At 32.6% G+C, this 7,591-nt stretch overlaps 1 protein-coding gene across 17 annotated transcripts in view; it reads left to right on the top strand.

Moving 5' to 3' along the window:
* The first annotated feature begins 285 nt into the window (after positions 1–285).
* LOC124362985 (MAP kinase-activating death domain protein) overlaps positions 286–7,591 on the top strand; it is a 191,780-nt gene continuing 184,474 nt past the window's right edge. For 14 of the 17 annotated variants that reach the window (XM_046817931.1, XM_046817917.1, XM_046817928.1 and 11 more), the window contains exon 1: positions 287–436. The gene's annotated coding sequence lies outside the window, so the exon portion shown is untranslated. Of the gene's footprint in view, positions 437–7,591 lie in introns of all 17 variants that reach the window. The other 3 variants (XM_046817926.1, XM_046817924.1, XM_046817929.1) reach the window with 2 other exon arrangements.

The raw sequence follows: 7,591 nt of genomic DNA, 5'->3' as shown, positions 1-7,591 counted from the left end.
ACCAAAGGGTAAGTTAGTTAACTAGTTTTAAGTTCCACAAAAGAATGGTAATTTCATGCCGCTTTTACCTGATCAAAAGGAACTTTTTTAATTAGCGGCAATAACACACCTCTCCCTCTGGACCTTTGCTCCGCGCCCCTCAACCCCCGTTGACAGCTGCGATCTGGCGGCAAACAGTGGCGATTGGCGGCAAATCTCATTTCACAGACCGCTAAACGTGCTCCCGAGTAGAGGTGTGCGAGTGCGCGGCAATATTGACTGTCGTGTCGAGAGTGGCGGTGAGGTGCGCGAGGGAGCTGCGCGTACACACAACTCAGGACGTTATCTATGTCGGCCTTATCTTATCTCCACAGTTGACACCGTTTCCAGCAAGTGAGTTATCAGTGGTCGGGTACCAGTCTCCAGTGGTGGCAGCTGTTACTTCTCAGTTACTATGGTGAGTGTTCTGCAATTAGTGTTTTACAGTTTAGGTTAGGTCTTGGATTATTATTAGCCTACGTCAACATCAACCACACTTGCTTTATCTTCCCTCTCGCTCTCACTGACGTAAAAAGAAAGACCTGTTTTATAATAAATTTCCATTTTGATATGTTGAATTGGAAACTGAAAATTACACTTATTGATTTTATGGGTATGGGTATATTGTCTATTTCACTCACTCTTACCGATTTTTCAGCTCCGCCAGTTCTGCTCCTGCGTAACTCGATTGTTGTTTGTCTTTGTTGTTCCAGTTGACGAAACCCACTACAGGACTTTCTTTTCATATCCACATTTTGGCAATTATCATAAACTTTCTAGTAAAAGTTTCCTAGAAATTACCTTTCACTTTTGATATTATGATTCTATTCTTAGTTCTCTCACAGCTGTTCCCGAGATATTTCACATCAATTGCAGAAAATTAGAACAATTTACTCTTTTTTCACCATATTAATGTTTGTTACTATTTATACTAGCAAATTCTTTTCTGAATACAACCGCACTTCTTACTCGTGCTCTAAAGTCAGATTAAAAATACCCTCAATGTTTGTGTAGTTTTTATCAATGTTGATTTTTACGTAAAGGATAGACGACCATCTTAATAATGGATACCATTGATAAATTAACCGCAGTCGAGTAATCATCAAGTCTACAGAAATTAAGACTTCTCAATGCTAATTTTCAAATTTTCATGTATGATAAATGTAAACTTGCACGTGTAGGCCTCATAAGTTTATTATGAGTTTAGTTTTTTTTATATTCGGTCGAAGAGATTTTGGAAAAATGTATTGTTTTAGTTTTATAAACGAATAATCTTTTATGTACGTGCCTTAATAAAATCAAAGCGAGGTAAAATATAGCCATTTGAAGTAGCATCTATTTTAAACACGAATACATTGCAGTATATTTAATTTTTCACAATGGTATTCATTCTTAATTAATAAAAATATACAATTAACATGATATATCTTTAAAGTTTCTCCTATAGAATTTATTTTTAATATTGTAGATCCAACGAATTTCGCAAAGTTTTTTTAAATATTGTATAGAAACAATATTTAAAAAGAATGTTAACATTACATTCTGACTAGTGTCATAATATTTTATCAACAGAATGAGTTTTATTACGCGTTTTATTGATTTCGACAACACAGAGAAGTCGTTATCAACTTTAGTAGCTTTACCACATTATGAAACGTCTGCACACATCAAACTTCACTATACTCCCAGTTTGTAAACTACTAATTACGAGTAGTTTGAAGTAAGAAGAGTTTTCTTTTAATTAGATAACCCCGCAAAGGTTTCCGCTTTCGACGCAGAATAACGCATAATAACACCACTAGGGAACGCTGTTTTGAGCTAAGTATTAATGCACTCTGCACCACGGCTTCTTACGCCATTTCTACAAATTACAATTTTCAGCGTTGGTTTACTGTGAAGAAGAATTTCAATTTTGCTGGACGGAATTGTTACTACTCGGTGTACTTTATATTCCACGTGTCTCGGTTTAAGTACTATAAAAGAGGAAACTTAAACTTAATTTCTAGAAATTTATAGCCCTGCTTATTGTTTATTTCCATTCCAACGGTCAAGTACAATAACACTATCATGGCAATATCACTTTCAGACTACGATAATAGAATGGGAGGCCTGTAATAAACTTCAAGCACTTAAACAGATATAAAAGCGATAAATAAATAGTTAAAAATGTAAGATAATTAAATGAAAAAAATAAATAACAATATTAATAATACTCATCAATAATTATTTTGCAAAAGCAATAAATATTGAATAATAATTTGAATAAAAATAATATATAATCAAAGTAACATAATAACAATCAATAGATACGAGTAAAATATGTAATGAAACTCAGGCTTAAAACTGTACATACAATATTGAATAAAAACTATAAATACTTTATGACATTGACAAAACACATACTGTAATTTCAAGGTTAAGTACTATAATAGAACACCGTGAAAATAGTCCTTTCGGCTCAATCGGAAGAAATTGGAAGATTTTGTGGCTGAAAAGTTTGGGAAATTTTATAAAAGCGTTCCGGAACAACTTCATAAATAATAACAGATTTGTGAATTTTTAAGTTTGAACATAATGAGACGAAATGGTATACCAAGCTGTACAATAAACTTATACGAATAACTTATAAATATTTATACGAGCAACTTTGTACCAAGGTTAAATTTATTTCAGCATTTCTGTTGCTGGTTTTTGTTATCGAAAAATTCTTATGGTATCTTCATGTAATTTATATCTCGAAAGCCGTTTCAAATATAATCAAATGTTTTGGAAATGTTTTAAATCTTTTTTAAAGTTGGAATGGATGACATATTTACTTGCTCAATTATTGCACCAAGTTAAAACATTTTGAACTGAGATGGTTTTGAGTTCTGGAGGTAAGTTTGGCGAAGTTAGGTAGAAAATCGTCATAAGTGCTATCATAATGAGAATTGCAATAAGGGGATTTTATATCCAAAATCTTCATAAAATATAATACGCGATAGCACCATCAGGCATTTATCGATTTCAAGAACTTCTGGAATTGTTATCTGTAAAAGATAGGTATTATCTAGAGGATGAGTTTGGTCATCACCATTAGTACAGGACACCAAATGTGCTTCAGAAGCCCGCACTGATTACCAATAGCATAGTCACTTTGGAAACTAGAAATAGTTTCTAATAATTTTCAAACCATCTTCAAATAAGTTTCCTTAGTTTGTATTTCTAGTTTACCAGATAGTAGTATAGAAAAAGGTTCAGTTGTGGAATGATAACGAAATTAATCTCTTATGAAGATAATGTATTTCTGAATGCATATATAATTGATGGTAATTTTTATTGTTTCGAAAACTAAAGAAGCAGTTATTTGAAACGATAACGCAATCTTACTGTAACTGATTACTTTTAGGTAGACTTCATAGAAATCTGTTAAGTACAATCATAGTTAGTCAAAGATAGGGTCTGCACTTCTCCGATCTTGGCCCCCTGAACCAAAAACCTTCATGATCATTGCCAAAACCGAAAATTTACTAGTATACACATATATGTATTTCAATATATCGTAGTCTTGTAAAGAAAATAAATACCTTGAAATGTGATCATTTCAGATTACACTTAGTACAATGAAATTATTTTCACAAATTTTGGATGAGCTCCTTGGTCGGTCTAAACGCATAAAAAGATTAAAGATGATTTTTTTATAATTTACCAACACCGACCAAAATGTATGCATTTGTAAATAGTAGGTCTTTTAAAAAGCTGTTATTCTAATACAGATGTTGATATCTCTTATTAAATCATTATGATTCAAGGTTTCAAAAGGAATATTATTTTTTTTAATCTCTTTTAAGCCTCAGCTCCTGGCTATGGTGGCTTTTCTGAGTCGCTTTGACTGTTATTCCTGTCTGATGAGACCTCTCCAGGACTTTAATTGTTATGTATTATTAAATTTATCATGTATGCATCGTAGAGCAAAACGAAAAGGGTTTTTGTAATGCTTAGGTCACTTACGGCACTTTATATTTAGATACTTTTTTAGCTTCAAGACAACAGCCGTATACAGTTTTTAAAAATATATAATACATTTAATCTTTATAATTGAATAGGTTTACGAACATAATTTCTGTCTTATTATAAGAAACTAAACCAAGTTTACGTTAGAAATAAGTTTAATTGCATATAAAAAGTTTTTTAATTTCAAGATGATGAAGTGCCAATATATTTCATCGGGTTACGAGTGTGAACTAAAATGCCAACTTATAGGGTCAACAGTGTTGTGCAAATTAAACGTCTAAACTAATGTACCCAATTTTACATTTAGAGATACTCGTATATCTTTCACGTAAAATATAAATTTCTTCCAACTAAGTCAGTGGGGATACATTTATTTCTACCGTTGCACTGGAAAGTTCAAGATATCAACATACAAGTTTTGTCCTCGGTTTTGCTACCTGAGCCAATCAAATCGTATGTAAATGTTGTTACTTACTCGAGATAATGGAGGTATTTATAATCTGGCCGCTAATCATTATGTTTTTGTAATAAAATTAATTGCAATGTCAATTTCAATCATTACTGAACTCTATTGAATTTGGTTGAATTTACACCGAATCTAATTGTATACTTTTCTCTGAGTCACGACTTTTGAGATCGACCTGCAGTCGATCTGTACAAGTATATTTCGTGTTTTATTTGAGTGCAAGTGTAAAAAAAAACACTATATAAGTTTAAAATTGTTCAGTTTATAATGAGAACTTACAATACTGAACTAGAAAAAAGGAGTTGTACGCCATTGATCAAATCAAACAAAGAAAGTTCAACCATTCATGTGAATGTTGAGTTTAGCTCTCGTTCACTTTTATGTCTTAGTGCAATATCTGGAATCTTACGTTATCGCAGACTTGACTCTTGAAATCTGGTGTCTATATTTTGTAGTCTAGGAGTCTCTGATGTCGAAACTATGTAAATAGTTCATTTTGAGCTTCTTCTTCATTCACTATTTCGGACCTCCTCAGACTCCAGATTTCAGGAATCAAGTCTGCGGCAACGTCAGATTCCAAACCTAACATCCACAGTGAATCGACCATTCCCACCATAGGTACGTTACGTAAATCATGTTTTTTATTCTAAATCTCATCACCATATTTACTGTGATGGCCTTGAAACAGAACAGGGTAAAATAGTATGAAATATCATTGCATAGAATAATAAATTGCATTGCCTTCTACTTATGAAAAAGTGTTAACGGGTAACGTAATGAACTAAGATTTTGATTAGGTCCATAGTTGTCCCTCCCATTAACTTTCCACTATCGTAGTGTTGACACACTCTCGGTCCTAGGGCTTCACTGTGGTAAATGATACTGTCTCCTAGAGGCGCGACAACTTGGCTGGCGAAGTTAAAAGCGTTTTATTTGTGAAACAGTCAATTTATTCGGATCAAATACATGTTTCCGGATTTTTAAGTTAATATAAAAAGGCTTATTTAAAACTATATATTAAACGTTAAAATGTGTTATTGAAATTATTGTAGAAGTGATTCAATTTAACTGATATGAACATATGAAATGTAATGACTTGATACACGCATGAGTAAGTTATTTGGTTTATTCAGCTATTACTACTAATGTTATTAATACAAGTTGAAAAATGTATATACTAGCAGTTTCCTATTGAATAACAGGTAAGCCATAGGCATATCCTTTATAAAATCACAATAAACACTCCAGAAAATGATGAAGTAAAATGGTCTAATGAATTGTAATATACTTCCGGTCTAAAGTATTTTCGGTGCCGTAGTATAACTTGCATTGATGGACAGATCAAGAAAATTCATATATTTATACACATATATAACTCTGAAAAGTATTCTTTGGTGGAAAAGCGTGTATATATATATATATATATATATACACACTTTTTGGGATTAAATGTTTATTGAAATTAAATAAGGCTATTGCCATTTATACAGTTTAATGTAAATAAAAGTCGTTTGACAGGTATTTGGTCTTCCGATCATATGTTAGTTTGCTTATTTAAAAACGCATATGTGACAGATACGGCCAAATACAAAATAATTGAATCGGAAATAGTAAGCGCTCTGTGGTGTAATGGTAGCACATTCACCCGGCAAGTGAGAGATCCGGGTTCGACTCCCGGCGAAGCAAGTACTTTTTGCGATTCAATGTTTATTGAAACTATATATATATATATATATATATATATATATATATATATATATATATATATCGTTTGTCTGAACAGTATACTCTGATAAAAAATGTAAACATTTATTTTCGGTCTAAGGTACATACTTTCGCGACCATAACGTTTTCTGGGCAAGAACATTAACATAAAACATTTACGGCCAAAAAGTTACTACTTTTGATCATTATAATCTACTTCAGATACCATACCAGCATTTGCATTTTGTCCTGATTAAGAAACATATATTATGTTGGTCAGAAAAATCTAATTTTGTCTCAAAGTGACTATCTCCGGCATCAGAAAGTACTTCCGGTTTAAGGTATTCCTGATATCAGTAGTCTGTCATAGACATAATACAAATGTATGTCTTTTTGAAATTTCTTTTGATTTTCTATGTGAATCAAACGACGCGTGTGTTTGTCAAATTTCGTCTTTCTAGAACATCGAGTTGAGAAACGATATAGCCTATAATTTGTTCTGGGGATTTCATTCCCTGTAGATTCCGTGGATAATCCTTATGAAAATTATTCTTTTTTTTAGTTTTTCTATTTGTCGTTAAGCATATGCATAGCAAATTTAAATTTCAAAATTTGCGAAATCTGGAAGTTTGAGAATTAATAACGAGTGAGTGAAGGCAGCCAAAAGTTACTATGTATGTACAAGTATACATGGAGCATATTTAGTAGCGGTTGGCGTAAAGCCAGCTCTTTTTGCATAAATAATACATTACTCTATGCCAAGCTTAATGCAGGAATGCATGATATTGTGCAATGTGACTTGTAACCAATTTATAACGTATAAGCACACAACCTGATTGTACTTGAAATCAATAAATACTTTTCTTAAAGAAATCGTTATCGGCCGCGTTATTTGGATCGCATCGAAAGGGTTAATATCATGATATGATGTTTGATCATTGATAATTTTGTGAAGTTTTATTTTTCAAGCTTTATACACTTAAAACTAACCACCAGACACACAAATAATAGTTATACCACCGCCAGACAGTTAGCTAAAGAGACTGTAAGTGGTTACCACAACGCTGTACAGTATATTGTTAGCTTACGGTGTTTTAACATGAATTTACGTGGCTCGTGGTTGGATTTAAGTCTATCAAGCTAAAAAATATGACCGATAGAGATTTTATTTAATATTTTAATCTCTTTAGATACTCTCCTATTTCGATTTCTATCAAAACCAATGCGCCTGACGAACGATTTCTGAGGGGTAATTTTTCTATCGGTTTCAAAGAAAACCTTGGCTGTGCTTATACAACGCATATTAGCTCTCTGTTCAGAGACTATCATGACAAATGCTGTCTCTTAATTACCACAATTACTGTCTCCCGGTGGCTTATGCAAGACTAGACAACCACATGATCGATTCCC

Source organism: Homalodisca vitripennis, chromosome 5, assembly GCF_021130785.1.
Source record: "Homalodisca vitripennis isolate AUS2020 chromosome 5, UT_GWSS_2.1, whole genome shotgun sequence".
NCBI classification, from domain to species: domain Eukaryota; kingdom Metazoa; phylum Arthropoda; class Insecta; order Hemiptera; family Cicadellidae; genus Homalodisca; species Homalodisca vitripennis.
Note: the sequence above shows the minus strand (reverse complement) of the source record. Positions and strands in the feature narration are given on the sequence as shown.